Source organism: Ascaphus truei, chromosome 3 (genome assembly GCF_040206685.1).
Source record: "Ascaphus truei isolate aAscTru1 chromosome 3, aAscTru1.hap1, whole genome shotgun sequence".
NCBI lineage: Eukaryota > Metazoa > Chordata > Amphibia > Anura > Ascaphidae > Ascaphus > Ascaphus truei.
The window spans coordinates 424,430,951-424,448,471 of record NC_134485.1 but is presented as its reverse complement, the minus strand read 5'-3'; the positions used below and the strand labels follow the sequence as shown (position 1 = coordinate 424,448,471).

Below are 17,521 nucleotides of genomic sequence, written 5' to 3'. Positions count from 1 at the left end.
TGATGGTCCAACCCGATTGGATGGGATAAAGGGAGAAAACGGTTAATTTTGCAGAGTACAGTGCATTGTTGGATACATCCTGGTACAGCGGTGGGCTCGATGTCGGCAGACACCGCTTTCTTGGTTTGTTGGTTCTTTCTCCGGTTTCTTTTACACAGCAGCACGCTCTGTAGCTCCGTACCTCCACGCCACCCGCTGATCGCATCAGGGGGCGTGGTAGCGCCTGTGCGCTGGAGTTTACACCTTGCAACTGTGGCTGTGGTTGTAGCCGGATACTCGCACTCCTCTGTGTCAGTGTTCACAGAATTCAACAGGGGACCCAAAATTTACCCTACGCGTTTCGCTTCAAAAAGCTTCTTCAGGGTATTTCTGTATGTGAATTTCTGTGGTGAAATCTAAATCCATATGGGAATATGGTAAGGATCACAGGGTAAGCACCATAAGCTAAATGTATGCCCCAGATAGATCTGCATGTGCCACTATCTATCTACTTGGTTATAATTACTAGGTTTTCTCGGTCTGTACATATTGAATTGGTAAATCTACAAATCAATTCCAAAGACCAAAAAGATTAACCCCCGTTACACACTATGTATATTACCATCAAACCTGGATATAAGCAGACTCTAATTGGAAAATTACTATTAGATCTCACCAATCACTGTGAGTACTGCCATTATAGTACAGCCTGCAGCTGCTTTATCCATGGTTCTGATACATATCTCTTAGACCTACCCTGGACTAATTTTAATATCTGTGTTCTTGTTTATAGTTATATTTTGTTCACCTATTTTATTGCATTTCCTAATAAAGTTTAAGTTTGAATTCACCCACGACTCTGGATCGGGAGCGCAACATTACAGAGCCTGTCTTTTTTCTGCATTCAATCACTCCTGAATTCCGCATTCACCTTGATCTAAACACTACCAATCTCGCTTTGTGCTGAGCAGCAGCTGTTCTCTGTACTACAGTATATATTGCCTAAACCACATACCCGCTACATCTGTTGCAAATGGATGATTTTCTTTAGACACTTTGCTGATGTAGGAAATAATTGAAGCAGGAACGGTTTCAACTTCAGCGTTCAGTTTGAGGTGTCAGACCAGATACAGTATGGACACACTCGCACTATTATTTATTTATTATTTATTTATAAAAATATTTTACCAGGAAGTAATACATTGAGAGTTACCTCTCATTTTCAAGTCTGTCCTGGGCACAGAGTAAAACAAATAATACATGGTTACAAGTACAGTTACATAAATGAACAAGGTATACATTAAATACAAGACATTGCGTGCACAGTTAAAGAAAATATATATTATGAGCGTATGAAACAGTTACAGACCAGATTAAAGTGTGAGACAGCCTTAGATTTGAAAGAACTTAAGCTGGTGGTGGATATGAGAGTCTCTGGTAGGTTGTTCCAGTTTTGGGGTGCACGGAAGGAGAAGGAGGAACGTCCGGATACTTTGTTGAGCCTTGGGACCATGAATAGTCTTTTGGAGTCTGATCTCAGGTGATAGGTGCTGCATGTGGTAAGGGTGAGGAGCTTGTTCAGGTACCTGGGTAGCTTGCCCAGAAAGTATTTGAGGGTGAGACAGGAAAGGTGAACTTTGCGCCTAGACTCTAGTGATGACCAATCTAGTTCTTTGAGCATTTCGCAGTGATGTGTGTTGTAGTTGCATTGGAGAACAAAACGACAAATTGAATTGTAGAGGGTGTCAAGTTTGCTAAGGTGGGTTTGAGGAGCCGAGCCATATACTATGTCTCCATAGTCAATAATTGGCATTAGCATCTGCTGTGCAATACGCTTTCTGACCAGGAGACTTAGGGGGGATTTGTTCCTGTAAAGTACCCCTAGTTTGGCATAGGTCTTGGTTGTCAGGGTATCAATGTGCATCCCGAATGTTAAGTGGGAGTCAAACCATAAGCCCAGGTATTTAAAACTAGTGACAGGTGTTAGGGTGGTGTTAGCGTTTGTTCTAATCAGGAGCTCAGTCACTGGAAGCTTTACAAATTTAGTCTTGGTCCCAAATACCATTGTTACAGTCTTGTCAGTGTTTAAAAACAGTTTGTTTTGGGAAATCCAGTTTTCGAGTCTCAAAAAGTCAGACTGAAGTATGTGTTGAAGGTCAGAGAGGCTATGGCTGTGTGCATATAGGATTGTGTCATCTGCATACATGTGTATTGAGGCTTCCTTACAAGCTGTGGGAAGATCATTAATGAACACTGAGAAGAGTAGGGGCCCCAGAACAGAGCCTTGCGGGACACCACAGGTGATATCCAGGGGGTTGGAGTTAGAGCCTGAGATGGACACATGTTGGGATCTTCCTGATAGGTAGGACTGAAACCAGTTTAAAGCATGTTTCCCTATTCCAGAGCTCTGGAGTTTGTTAAGCAGGATAACATGATCAACTGTGTCAAAAGCCTTTGCAAAATCTAGGAATACTGCACCAGTGAGTTGTCCCTGTTCCATTCCACACTGGATTTCATTGCAAACTTTTAGCAGGGTAGTTACGGTGGAGTGTTTGGGACGAAACCCAGACTGGAATTGGCTAGGGAAATTTGTCTTGGTGTAGAAATCGATTAATTGGGAGTGGACACATTTTTCCATAACTTCGGATAGAATTGGGAGAAGTGAGATTGGCCTGTAGTTTGAGACAGTGTTTTTGTCCCCACTTTTGAAGATTGGGACAACTCTGGCAGTTTTCCAGGTCTTAGGGATATGGCCTGCAGACAGGATAGAGTTGACTATGGACGCAATTGGTTTGGCAATGGCTGGGGCACCAAGTCGTAGGAACCTAGATTGTAGTAAGTCGGGTCCACATTGTCTGCTTAGTTTTAGTTTGAGGAGCGCTTGTGTAATCTCCTCTTCAGATACTGGGCTAAATTGAAAATTGTGGGCAGTGTTGGGAGGGGGTGGGATTGTAGGGAAACTCCCAGGATGAGATTCATGTTTGGGGGTGTGCTACGTTTCGCTAATAAGTTAGTGGCACACCCGACAAAGTAATCATTGAATGCATTTGCGATGTCAGTGGGGTTTGTCAGAGTAATATCCCCCTTAGTGATATTACTTGGTTGTTGATGGTTAGGAGGCTGGAATATATTGTTGATAACCTTCCAGAAGTTAGCTGGGTTTGATGTATTCTGGTGGAGATTGTCAGAGTAATATTGTGCATTTTCATGCCTTGTTTGCCTTGTGCACATGTTCCGCATGCATCTGTAGTGATTGAGATCCTTGGTAGTGCCAGTTACTTTGTAGCTTTTCCACAAGGCATCCCTGAACTGGTAGAGTGCTATAAGGTCAGTTGTAACCCATGGAAGGTGGGCCCCCCGTACCCTTATTTTGCGTAGTGGAGCATGGGTATCGCAGAGTATTAAGAACTCGGATTGGAAATAGTCGAGCGCAGAATCGGGGCCGGGAATTAAATCGAATCTGTGCCATGGGCAGTTGGTCAGGTCATCCAGAAACTGTTGTGGGTTAAAGTTAAAGTGAGGAGAACTTTAGGGCTTGATTGGGGCGGTTTAATTTTCCTTACACAGTACACTATTGCATGGTCACTGAAAATGTCAGGAAGGATGCCAGAGGATTGGATTCTGCTGGGGTTTGAGGAGAGAATCCAGTCTAGCAAGGAATGGTTATGCGACTTCAGGTTTATTCGTGTGGGTTGGGAAATGAGTTGCGATAGGTTAAGTGACTTGAGTTGTATCTGGATTTTGTGGTTTTTAGGGTCAATCCAATTGAAGTTGAAATCCCCTAGAACTAGCAGCTCACTCTTCTCATTCAGAGAGGAAATGGAGCCAAGAAATTGGGTGATATCAGTCAAGGATTGTAGAGGGGCTTTAGGGGGGCGGTAGATGCCAGCGAGCAAGATGGGCTTACAAAAGGGGAGGCAGATTTTGCCAACTAGAGTTTCAAAAGAGGGTGGGCTTGGTGGGCAATTTAACAGTGTAAATTGTAAGGTGTCTGCAATATAAAATAACACCCCTCCTCCTCTCTTTGACCTATCTCTCCTAAAAATGGAGTATCCCTGAATGGCAATATGTGCATCAGGGGTTTTAGGGTATAGCCATGTTTCTGTAAGAACGATGGCTTTGGGTTTATGCATAAGGCACCATGCCCTTAGTTCATCCAGTTTGGGCAGCAGGCTCCGGATGTTTGTATGGGCGACAGATAGCCCTTTTTGGAATTTAAAGGTGGAATTCTCAGGGGCATGGGACAGAGCTGAAATGGGAGGACCTGGGTTAGGTTCAATATCACCTGCTAAAGAGAGTAATAGTATGAGTAGAAATTTGGTTAGTTGTTTGCAAGTTGTAGATTTGTGGTGTTTGCCATTAGAGTGAGCAGTGGTTGGTGTGCTGGTTTTTAGAGCTCTCCACCAACATTCAGTAGATAGTGCAAGGCTTTTGAGTAGTCCAGGGTGTATGGTGATGTTGGGTGTGGGCCAGGATGGAGGAGTTTGTAGTGGATAGAGGGAGTAACATCTCCATGAGGCCAGGAGAAAGAAAAAAGTTAAAATACATAGCAGGTTCATGATGCCAGAGGTAGGCAGTGCTGCAAGGAGCTGTTGTGAGCAGAGTGAATGTGAGCAGATTAACAGCAGGTGTGGGCCTGTTCCTTGTCAAATATTTAGCTGTATTGCAATGCTAGAGTCAGTTCAGGGTTTCAGTGTATTGTGCAGTCAGTTTTGGGAGAGGCTGCAGTAAATAAATTGTAAAGGGGTGGGGGGTTGAAAAAGACAGGTTAGCAAGCTTGGGATCATAGTGTGATCTGAATAGCTTACCGTTTGTTGTCTTGAGTAAAAGAGTGTGCAGTAGATCCAGTCACCTCTAGTCAAACTGTAGTCTAACTGTATTTATCACTTAAAAGCTCACTTTAAATGCCTCACTGCCTAATGCAGTTCCTGCCCAATGCAGCAAAGGTGTTGGTATTAAACAGAAAAAACAGTCAGCTTGTTCCATTTGGTCAATTAACAGCACAGAGTTAAGAGGGAACAAAAAAAAAAAACTTTACATTCAAACATACTAACTTATATCAATTCTACAAGGCCACAGTCAGGCTTTTACACAGGATTTGCACAGCATCAGGAACATACTTATATCAATTCTACAAGGCCACAGTCAGGCTTTTACACAGGATTTGCACAGCATCAGGAACATACTTATATCAATTCTACAAGGCCACAGTCAGGCTTTTACACAGGATTTGCACAGCATCAGGAACATACCTGTGAAGAGAATGCAATTAGATCCATGTCATATCAGCTGAGGTTATTGGTCATTGCATGAAGAAAGTGAGTATATTAACTGTAGTCTAACTGTATTTATCACTTAAAAGCTCACTTTAAATGCCTCACTGCCTAATGCAGTTCCATGTAGGCGGACGCTCACAGAGGTATGCAAGGGAGACTTGTTATGGTGAAATTAAATAAGGCTTTTATTGCGCCTGTTTCCTTAACATCAGGAAACCATCCAAACAAGGGGTAAACAAAGCTTCTATTCACTTGGGAGTATTTCTAGGGAAAACTATGCAGTCCACAACTCCCTCTAGATAAGCATGTCTCCCAGCCCCCATACATATATCATGAAATAAGCAGATATAAAAAGTCTTATAAAGGAAAGTCTTATCTGTTCCTTGTAGTTGGAGAGAAAGTCTCCCCTGTGTCTTGAAAGCAGCTCTGCTGTTTCTTCTGGCAGGCTCAAGACATCTGTCCCCGTGGTCAGTCTCACAAGTTGTGAGACTCAGGCACAATCTCCCTTTCTGTTTGAAGGGCAGGCTTTTCTAAGCAACCTAATCAGGCAGGTGGTGTTTGTTAATTGACTACCAGCAGTTAACCACCACACTGCTGGATTAGAGGTATATTTCCTGAACAGGGATAACTCCCCTGTTACACACTAACATACCTTTTAGAACCCTCGTTTCAAGAACCTGTGTGTATCGCACACATTGCAGCATCACTTATACTTCCCTTTAGACAGTTTATTGGTACACTGCTTAGAACAGTGATTATTTCTCCTACCTCCATAGGCCAGAACTCTTGCATCTACTGCTGCAAACTGATATAATACTTGCTGAAATACATTGATGATATAATACATGATGAGCATAATTGGGTTATATTCCCAGAATCTGCCCTCAGACCACACATTTCCTGACACAGACATAATTTGGACTGGGGCTCTCTCCCCTTCCTGTAGCCAGTTCACACCATGAGTTTAACTGTTGCATGTTTCATATAAATTCAGGCTACCAGCCTAAAATGTAAACAGTCCCATGTTTCTGGCAAATTCACTTTCTACCATCAGATTATACTATTACCGTGAAACAGAGCAATCTATTAGGGTTATCATTCAAAAGAGCCCATCACTCGTCCCAATACTGTATATAGTGTTTAATACACTTACCACAGTTTATTCCCCAGTTTTCTGAGGGTGGAAAACTCCAGTCCTCAAGGGCCACCAACAGGCCAGGTTTTCAGGACATCCCAGCTTCAGCACAGGTAGCTCAGTCAAAGACAGCACAAGTGACTCTTCAACACAGGTGACTCAGTCAAAGACAGCACAGGTGGCTCTTCAACACAGGTGGCTCAACCAGTCTTTGATTGAGCTACTGATTGAGGCATCTGTGCTGAAGCAGAGATATCCTGAGAACCTAACCTGTTGGTGCCCCTTGATTTGAGTCAACTGGAGTTGGCCGCCCCTGCAGTAGACGATCAGTGACTCCTTCCTCTGAGGTCTCCCTTATGATTTTAACTCACATAAATTATTTGTTGTGAATATAAATATTTAGGATTCTGTCCCACGGATTCTCATTCAGTTAGTTGATGGTAAAAGTTACGTGTTTTTTTTCGTTTTTGGGATTTGGAATGCATACAATTAGGGGCTTTCGCTTCCAACTTTTTGTATTACTTTCTAGCACTGAAATGTTGACGTACAACATACAATCTTGGTAAATGTGCCCATTTAGTTACTACGGCAGAACAGCATTTTATTGTCCTACGGTCATTATGCTGTGAAGCAGTCACCCCACCATATGGGAAGATTTTAGCACCATTCATTGAATAGAAATTCCATTCTTTTCACAAGGAGAAGACAGCTTTACAGCTGAATGAATAGCGCCTTTGTCTATTTTGCCAGTTTCATACTGTACTGTACCTGTTTTTATGTCTTATACCCAGTGTTCGACAAACCTATACATTTGCTCGCCCCGGGCGAGTGGATTTAACCCCCGGGCGAGTAAATATTGGCCCAAGCAGCACACGTTTGGTACTAGGTGGCGAGTAGATTTTTTTGTGTGGCGAGTAGATTTTTTGGTGATTTGTCAACCACTGCTTATACCTATAAAATACGGCTGGACCTTTTGTACTTCTCTCTGCCAGGGGTTGAAGCTCAGAGCTTTCAGCTAAATAAAGCTTCTGGGAGTATGATGACTTCTCTCAGCTGGTTATGTGCAATATAATACCACTTCTATATATATATATACAGTGGTCGACAAATCACCAGAGAATCTACTCGCCGAACAAAAAAATCTACTTGCCACCTAGTACCAAACGTGTGCTGCTTGGACCAATAGGAGCTCGCAACGATCTTAAATCCACTCGCCCGGGGTGTGCAAATGTATAGGTTTGTCGAACACTGTGTATATATATATATATATATATATATATATATATATATATATATATATACATACACACAAAATCCAACAATACACATTTTATTGGTAATATACTCTTTGCATATAGTAAAATATATGTGTTACAGACCCTCTTTAGTAGACGTGGGCACATTTTTTGGGTGGATTTGGATCCGCAGCGGAATGCGGAATGCGCCTCGGGAATGCAGCTCAGTCTCAAAAAGGCCAAACCGCCATTACAAGTGAGAGACTTTACCATTTTAGTAGTATCTCCAGTTGTATTTCTATCCCCTCAATCGCCCCTCCAAATTAATTATTGAGACATGCCTGTGGCGAAAAAGCAGCACACCTGAGGTACCTGGCTGGGAGATATGATAATGTCTATGCAAAGTATATTCAAATGAGTCCCATGCCACACTTCCGTAAAGTATTTTCATACCAACTATACAGAGTTGAAAAGCCTAGTGACTGGAACGGTGTCGGACCCCACAGGACTAGAACCCCAACCACTGCTTTTCTAGGCCGCAGATCTAGCAGTGTGAGCAGCTGTGGTCGCCGCACCTGAGGAATACCGTTGCATGGGTGGAGGGAGAGAGAATGGCAGACACTGTCTCCAGCCGCGGACTTTGCCTTTTTCGACCATTGCAATAAGTCTGGCTACATCTGTAGCATATAAAGCGTACTTATTATCATGTTGTACATGTTGGTGGGGCTGCAGTTTATTTGTCAGTTTTGTTTAGAATCCAAGATGTTAAATTGGCCAATTTGCTTCCAAATCATATCTTTGAGCAGCTCAGGCCACATAAACAGTATATTTTATAAATTTACTAATTTTTGTTGTTATTTGAGAATAATATCAATTTCTTATAAATTCCTCTCTTCCTGAGATTGTCAGGTTTTATACATATTTCTGTTAGGATACTGATTGCCAGTTTATTTTATGCATGTTATCAGGTTATAGTGAACTTTCCATCCAGCACAAATATAATAAGGATTTCAACAGAAAACCTTTGTTTTCTCTCCATCTCCATAGTCATTGATAGACTATTTTAAGCTTTTGTGTAACATACCAGAGTATTGACATATTACACATCCTTTCCTACCATAAATACCACAAGTGATAAGGCCTGTGTACAGTATTTCAAATTGCAAATACTTTTTTGATGGGTTCTTATCTCCAGTGTGTTCCAATTCACTAAACCAGGGGTAGCCAACTCCAGTTCTCAAGAGCTAGCAATAGGTCAGTGTGACGGTAGGGGGTAGCCGTCCTTCATTAATAAAGGTGGAGCCCGGCTGGCTGCCCCGAAAACCGTATATCAAGGGCTGAAGTGTCCGCTCTTGGGTCTAGTTGTGCGCCTTGATGTATTTCCCTATATTTCTGTTCCCATTTTACGATCCCCTGCAGGAATGTAAGCTAGGGATGCCAGGTATAGTTAGGTTTCCCGTTAGGAAATAGCTGCCGGACAGGGACTTTGGGAGCAGGAAATGAAGCAGACTGGATATTAGGGAGTAACTAGGGTTAAAAAGTGTTTTAAGTGTTGCTGACCGGGGTAGCTGGTAGTACTGTTATGTCACCCTGCAAATATTGTATAATTTGCGGGTACCCGTCTGTAAATAAGGACGGGGTGGGCTATGGAAGTTCAATGGAAGTCTATGGGAAATCTGTGCTCTGCAACCATGTTGTTTTTCCAGCCCAATGTTAAAGCAGAGTAAAAACATGACCTATTTGTAGGCTTTTCGTGTTCCCAGTGTCCTAGAGACATGAAACTTCAAGAGTGTAAGTTTTAGGTTGGATATTTGGCTCGAAATGTATTCCTTTTGTTTGCAGGAGTTCGGGGGACAAAGTTTGCAGAGGTCCTGTAATTCTCCCCGACGTGCAGGCATGATTTGTGGGTAAGCAAGGTGAATTACACCTGGGCTCTCTAGTGTCCCTCCAGAATCCTGGTTTTCGAGTATCCAAGACCCATTTCCCTCACAGTTATAAGGTTCCCCAAGGTCTATACTTTATTAAAGTATGTTTTATAATGTTTTATACTGTAGGTATTAATGTCTGATATAGTATGTATGAGTGTCTATGCAGACAGCCTGGGCATTTACATAGGTGCCAGGATGTCTGCATAGATATTGAAGTTCAAAGGAGGATGGATGTCCAGAGTTGAGAGAACCATTTGTTGAGAAGGGAAAGGCTAAGTGCCAGTTCCAGAGAACAGGGGGCACCCCACTGGGGCCCCTTTGTGACTGCCAGACTTGGTAGAGCCGGCAATGGGTTAGCTGGGGGAAGATGCTGCTTGTAGGTACATTTCCCATTGGCTAATTCATATTTCCCGCTCACCCGGTTTTTCAGGCTGGCTTGGCATGCCCCGCCCCTCCTCCTCTCCTCCCCCCCTGACATCAGCAGCCAGATGAGCCCCTGTTCTGATTGGCTGGTGGGAAAAGTTCCCACGCTCTGATTGATTGGCCGCTAGTCCCTTTTCCATGTTAGACATAGGACACCAAGGTCTATGTAAGGGACTGCCCAATCAGAGAGCTCTCTATCTCTCTCTGTCAGTCTTTCAGACTTACATCAATCTTGGGACTTGCTCCAGTGAAGCACCGGCAGGTTTTTCCAATAGCAAAGCACTAAGCATTGAGGTGCCAGGAGAAGCATAGCCTAGCTGAGGACAAGTTCTGAGGAACAATGTTACTTGCTCCAGGAAACGAGTACCGTGTATTCCTGGACGTGGAGCGGTCAGGGTAAAGCAGGCGCCCTGCACCTATTTGAGGCTAGTTTTCACCCCCAGACCCCAAGTAACTGTGTATTTTGTCTGTATTTTGTATTTCATTGTGTGTATGCAGGTTTACCCGAATAAACCTCATTTTATTCCACTATCTTGTTTTGCCTAGTAAATGATCCCAGAAAGGTATAACTGTGTTAAAAGTGCTGGTGTCCCGGGACAGTCAGCTTTTAGGCTATCCCTGCTTCAGCACAGGTGGCTCAATCAGTGGCTCAGTTAAAGACCCAGCAAGCTGTGCTGAAGCAGGGATAGCCTATAAAGCTGACCTGTTGGTAGCTTTTGAGAACTGGGGTTGGCTACCCCTGCACTTCACCATGATCAATGGTGATCAATCGTCCTCACTATGAAATCATACAGTGAATAACTCACCAAGGTTCAGATCAGAGAGCTCTGTTAAGTCCAGGCTCATAACGTCATGTTATCAAAATCAGTAACGGACGTTATATTCTCTGAGGTTCAAGCAAATCCACAAAGCTAATTATACACAAAAACAACACCCATTGCTGATCCCATTAGCATAGGCTTAAGGCATGTGGCATTAGTACTGCCTTGCGTTAGCTTTACATGACTAGTGTTACGTCGGTGAGAGAGTCAATAGCAGAGCTTTATGGATCCGGCCCCAAGTGGTAATATCCTGAATCAGTTTTTTTTTGTTTACAATTTTATTAAGAGATTTAAGTGTTCACACAGATTGTGCACAGCATAAGAGATAAGGCATAAGAGATAAGAAAGAAACAGGCTGTCATATAGATATGGCACTGACACAACTGCACTGCATTCCATTAGCTGAAATACTGTCAGTATAGTGAGTAATTCTGAGCATATGTCCTGTCAACTTATTGAGGTGTCATTTCCATGGTTTTAGTCCGTATCTGACCTCTGATCTTTGCTCGATCCTTTGCTGGTGCTGGATTTGTGCTGTTCTTTGTTCACCCTCACTTGTGTGGTAATCCATCCAGAAGGTATAGGACTGACTTGGGGGTGGGTGGGAGGGGGCAGCCTATGATTTTTTTAGGGGTCAATGTCTCAACCATCTGGCCGTGCGAGCTAGGCCTTAACATACAATATTGTACGGTTCAGCTGAAAGGTGTCCGGTATGTTTACATTTTTTATTCAAATTAGACATGGGCAAATTTGGATCCACCTTGGATCGGGCGGTTCCGTTGGCCTGCGAAGCAGTCTCAAAAAGGGTGATTCGTCTTTCAGGATTTTTTTAGCACTGACAATCCAATATGTGGCCTCCGCAGTCTGTTGGAGGATTTTTTAAGCACTGGCAATCCGATCCGTGGCTTCTGCAATCTGATGGGGGATTTAAACAAATTGTGAGATCCCCAGAGTGTACTTAAAATCCTCCAACAGATTGCGAGATCCACGTATTGGATTCTTAAAATCCTCCAACGGATTGCGGGATCCACGTATTGGATTCTTAAAATCCTCCAACGGATTGCGGTATCCACGTATTGGATTCTTAAAATCCTCCAACGGATTGCGGGATCCAAAGATTGGATTCTTAAAATCCTCCAACGGATTGCGGGATCCACAGATTGGATTCTTAAATTCCGTGCTGATTGTACCCAATGGTGGTTTTGGATTAACCCCCATGGATTTAAACTGGAACATTCTGTCGGCGGATTTTACACTGCGGAACGGATCTTGAATGGAAAGCCCGGAAATTCCGGGAAACTGATTTTGACAGTTTCGCCCGTCTCGAATCAAAACGATCCTCATGATGTCCGCTTTCAGTTGTTTTAATTTATGCTTCAGTTTAAGGGGTTATGCATTAAGATGATTTTGGATTAGTGTTTTTCTGCCAGGGAGTTTCAGCTCAACACGGACATCTTCCTCTGGTTTCAAGCCACGTCCCCCTGTATCAGTTCTTAATGGGCATTTCAGTAACTGGCCATAGAAAGCTGATGGGGGGATTTTACAGTTGACAGAATTGCTGATCCTTTCTAAATACACCCAGTGGGCAGTCCTGACAACGGGCGGAGTTTGTTCTGATATATTGACTGGCTCTCTGACAGCTCATGTTGTACGTATTTACCCTTTCATGTGCGTTGGTCAGTTTTAGTCTTACGATTGAGTTGCCTTTTGGGGAGTGTCCTCTGATTTGCCTTTACCTCAGATTTCCTTCTGTTGATGCTTCATTGTAACAGTGGTTCGATATATTGTAATAATCTGCACCAACACGCCAATTGATTCCTATGGAAAGTGTCATGTTCTAAATTGTACCAGGATATATTGTGTTATCTGGTGGAACAATGTTCCTCATCACATCTGCATACCAGTGTAAACTACATTGCCATGCTTAGTTTAAGTGTATGAAATGTAGTGTTCAATGACTGGTTACTGACACGCCCTCCCTGGTTACATGAGTGTCTGCTTAATCATCAATCAATCAAGAACTCGGCAACTAGCATGGTACAACAGCTTTGAATGAAGGGGAAGGAATAAGTGGCTCAGTGAGTACACACACTGACTTTGAAGCCGCCTCGTTTGCATCCCAGTGTCCACTCCTTGCGACCATAGTCAAGTCACTTTATCTCCATCTGCCTCAAGCACCACCATTAGATTGCAAGCTCTCTGGGGCAGGGCCTCACCGTGCCTTCAAAACTATGTGTACTGTCGGCTCTATGTAAGAAAAAATATTAATGTTAAAACACAAAAATATTGATAAGGCAAAATATTAATCAAATGCTCAGAGCCTTACGTGGAGTATATTGATTAGTGGCCAAAGAGAGAGAGCGAAAACTGAAGCCCAGCTATAGTTCAATAATTCAGAGGAATTACTATATATACTGTTCTGGCCCTTGTATGGGTTTCTCCGTGTTATGTGGCTGCTGTCACTCCTCAGAGATCATGTTGTTACAAATGTAACTCCCTTTCCTGGCTTCTGAGCCTGTTGCCTTGGCAACTCCCATTTACTCCTCTGTGAGTTGGACTCCCCCCCCCCCACCCCCTCCCTATACCACCTGCTTTTTTCCCTTCATGATTACATTTTTCTGGAGGATTTTCTATAGAATATGCCCCATCACTTTTTTTTTAATCATATTGGGGCGCCCTTATATCCATGTTAATTTCCACTTCGGGTATCGCCTGCTTCCCGAGATTCTTACCGGAGAAGGTGCTGCTGGTTCTCCACGGAGGTATAAATCGCCCACATGACGTGGGCCAATAGGAAGGCACGACTGATAACCTCACGGGTTCTTATTGGCCCGCGTGATTTGGGTGATTTAAACCTCCATTGTATTTCTCCTGGAGGGGACATTATATCGGGAAGAAGGGGTTCCCCGGAACTGAAATTAACGTGGTGCAGCTTCGGAAACCCCCCTGTTTCCTATACAAGTTAAAAAAAAAAAAAACCGGGACGGCCAAAAAAACCAAAACAAGTGGACGGAACTGCCTCTTTAATATATGACGGAGGGTTCTTCGAATGAATGCCTTATGTTTCCTTGGAAACTGTTCCACAAAAAGTTTTATGGGATTTATTATTATTATTATATTTATTGTATTATTAATACTTTTATTTGTATGGCGCCAACATATTCTGCAGTGCAGTACAATGTGGGGGGATAGTACCGTTGAATGACATAAAGTGCTAGACAAAAGGAGTCAATAGGAAGGAGGTACCGGCCCCAGGAGCTTACAATCTAAATAGGTAGGAGATGTAGACGCAAAGCTGTCCTTTTTAGAATTGTTGCAATTGTTAATTATTTCCTGGTTACTTATTATGGAAACTCTCCCTTGGGGCATTAAAGAAAGAGATGTTAGTGGAGGGGTTGTAAGTAACTACTTCTCCTAGGGAGTTGAAAAATATTTAGCAGAAAATATTTTCTTATTGCGAACAATAAAATTATTATTTTATATCAAGAACCTAACGCCTCTGTCTGTCTGATATATATATATATATATATATATATATATATATATATTTCCAGACTTTTTCCTCCTGTTCTTCATCAGTTATGGGAGAGTCTGCAGTGTGAATAGTGGAACCATTATCCTTGAAATGTCAGACACTATATTCCTGTATCGTGTACTATAGCCTCTTTACCATTTTGTTTCTAGGAAAACAGTTTGGGAGCAAAAAGTAAAAATGACAAGCGTCCAAACTGAAATCATGGGAGTCAGACAAGGCAATTATTTTCATAGAAAAGAAATAACACCATGTGATCAATTGGACAGAGAATAAAAATACGCAAAGTCAAAAACCAGATCAATAGTTCATGTTAAAGGGATCCTAACATCGTGATCAGTGAATGCACACTGGTCTTCACTTGGTCTTTCTTGTATAACAGAATGGCCAATTGATAAAAGGGAACAACGGTAATAGAGTAGCTCTCCAAGACAGTGGTCAAGTGGTTAGTATTTATGTATCCAACGTTTTGGTCCAACACAACAGACCTTTCTCAAGGTGAACTCAATTTGCTTTATTTCTATGGGATTTGACCATTGAGCTTCAGCACCCGCAAGTAGCGTTCATTTTTAGTGTACGTATAACTCTATATATATTTTGGACAATGGATAAAAGGAACCGCTCTTAAATCCTGGGTAGTGACTTCAAGACACTACATACCCCTGCCTATTTCATACATACAATAATTAATAATGACTCAATAAGATCAACAAATGGAAAAAATTTAAACCATATTCATACAATAAAAACATTTTTTATTTATCTCTGCTACGTAAATGTATAGTTTTAGTTTTTTGATCTGTGATGTGAATTGTTATTATAATGAGAATATATATATATATATATATTATTTCTATTGATTTTTTGTTAATTGGTTATTTATATATAAGAGACAGGGCATATACAGTACTGTAGGCATTCCTTGTTCCTGACTACAACGCCTCACTCCATATCAACCCTCCTGGCTGATGTCCTTCTCAGCGGCATTATCTCCCAATGGTACAACCATTCCTTTAACAAATGAGATTGTTTTTTTTAACACTTTAGGCGTAATCTGGCTGCTATTTTCATAGCTGACCAGAACCACCGCCTTTCTGTGACTGGAATGAAAAAAGATTCCTCTTCCATAATAGTTAGGTGGGCACACACGCATCCAGCATAATGTAGCCACAGTAAACACCTTGATAAAGTGCAACAACGCAAAACGCGTAGGTGCATTTTTACCTGTAGTTATCTATGAGAATTAATAAATTATTTTTTTTATGGAAGTTACCCCTTGATCACGCTGATTTCTTCTGCTGCTCTGGTTGTGCTCCGTTTTTCACCTGGAGGCTAGTGGATCTCCATATATAGCGGATGTTTCCCACCTTGGATTTGCTGGACCTCAGAGAGGGTGTATAATTGGTAGCAGTCATTAGCCTTTATGTTAGTTGCACCTCCAAATCTATCTATGTGATATTGCATATGGGAGGTTGTTCTTTGCGCAGCAAGATGTGAGGATCCCTTGGACTTGACAAGGCGCATATTCCTCCCTAGCATATCTCAAATGGACATATATCTCGGACAACTGAAGGCAATCCGGACACTACATGACTTATGTTCTGAAAAGGTTTCTTGAACCCATATGTAGTCTGAGGACCATTCTATACTGGACTTTGTAGCCACAGTCAAAACAATTAAATGGCCCTGGATCTTACATGTCTCTGTGCCATGAAAATCAATCAGAAGCTGCAATTGTCACGATGACACCAACTTTTATCAACACATTTATATTTCTGGGTACTTGATTGAACAGAACAAGTTGCAAAATAAATTGTGATTTATTTCCTTAATAGACAAACACACGACATCTGCAGAATACACTTAAAACCACACTCACTGGGATCAGGAAACAAAATAAATTGTCCTTGGAACGAAAGAAATGGTCCTTTGCTTGCCAGTGCAAGAAATGCAGCCTTGGTTTTAAAAGTCCTGTTGTTATGTGGTTGTTAACCCCTTCACTCCTGGACTGGTTGCTGCTGTACTGGAACAAAGTCTTGCATCTTTACATCATGGATTAAAATTCAGAAATCACACTGGGGATACCTGGGGAGCCACAGTTATAGACTGGCCAAAGCTATCTTTTTTTTTTTTTTTCCAAAATTTTTTATTAGGCATTTAGATAATTCACAGTATGCATGAAACAAACGATAATACAGCCTAATACAGATTTTCTCCTTTTGTTGGTTAGAGAAACCGGAAATAAAAGAAGAAAGCTCACCGCTCCCCTGACCCTCCAGGGGCTATGTGGGGAGCGCGAGTATGGAAACAGAGAGTAAGAGTGGGAATAGGAAGGGGAGGGTGGGAGGGGGTGGGGGGGATACCCATTGCTTCCCGTGTCCTCAGTCTATTTTCATTGGTGCCCCTGACCTGGTTTTCCTTTCTCTCTCTCTCTTTTTTTATTTTCCATATGTGGATTAGTGGCGTAGAGGTGCCATATGGGATAGCCACGGATCCCATGTTTTGTTAAAGGAGTCAGTGGATCTTTTCAAGAAGGCAGATAGTTTCTCCATATTCATCACCTCTTGCACCCTATTTTTTACCGTTTGTTTTGAGGGGGGAGACACCTTCTTCCAGGCGGCTGCCACCGCACATCTAGCCGCTGTAAGAATTAAGGAGATTAATTTACTTGTTGGTCGGTCCAAATTTTCTAAGGGCCTGGCCAACAGGTAGGTCAACGGGTCAATAGGGATTTTGAGGTCTGTGACCTCCTCTATTAATTTTTGTATTGTTCCCCAATATTTTTGAATTTCCGGACATGTCCACCAAATATGGGCCATGTCCCCCTTCTGACCGCAACCTCTCCAGCATAAATCGGACGCCTGGGGGTAAATTTGATTTATTCTAACTGGGGTAAGATACCAGCGAAACAGTATTTTATATATGTTTTCTTTGATTGTGGTACATATGGAAGTTCCTGAGGCATTTTCCCAAATTCTTTCCCAATCCTCTCGGTCTATAACTATTTCCAATTCTGCTGCCCAATGCAGCATATAGTCATGTGTAGGGGCTTCTATGGCCCTTTCCAATTCACCGTAGATTTGTGTTATAAGACCTTTCTGGTGGCCTGTTTCTCTACAGAGCCGCTCGAAACTGGTGAGAGGGGGAAATTTCAACGTTGGGGATAAAGTTTGAATAAAATGCCGAATTTGT

The 17,521-nt window shown here is 42.3% G+C and overlaps 1 protein-coding gene across 1 annotated transcript in view; it reads left to right on the top strand.

Annotated features, from left to right (window-relative positions):
* Positions 1–17,521, top strand: part of PDE2A (phosphodiesterase 2A) — an 818,679-nt gene that overhangs the window by 621,689 nt on the left and 179,469 nt on the right. The gene's annotated exons all lie outside the window — the stretch shown is intronic.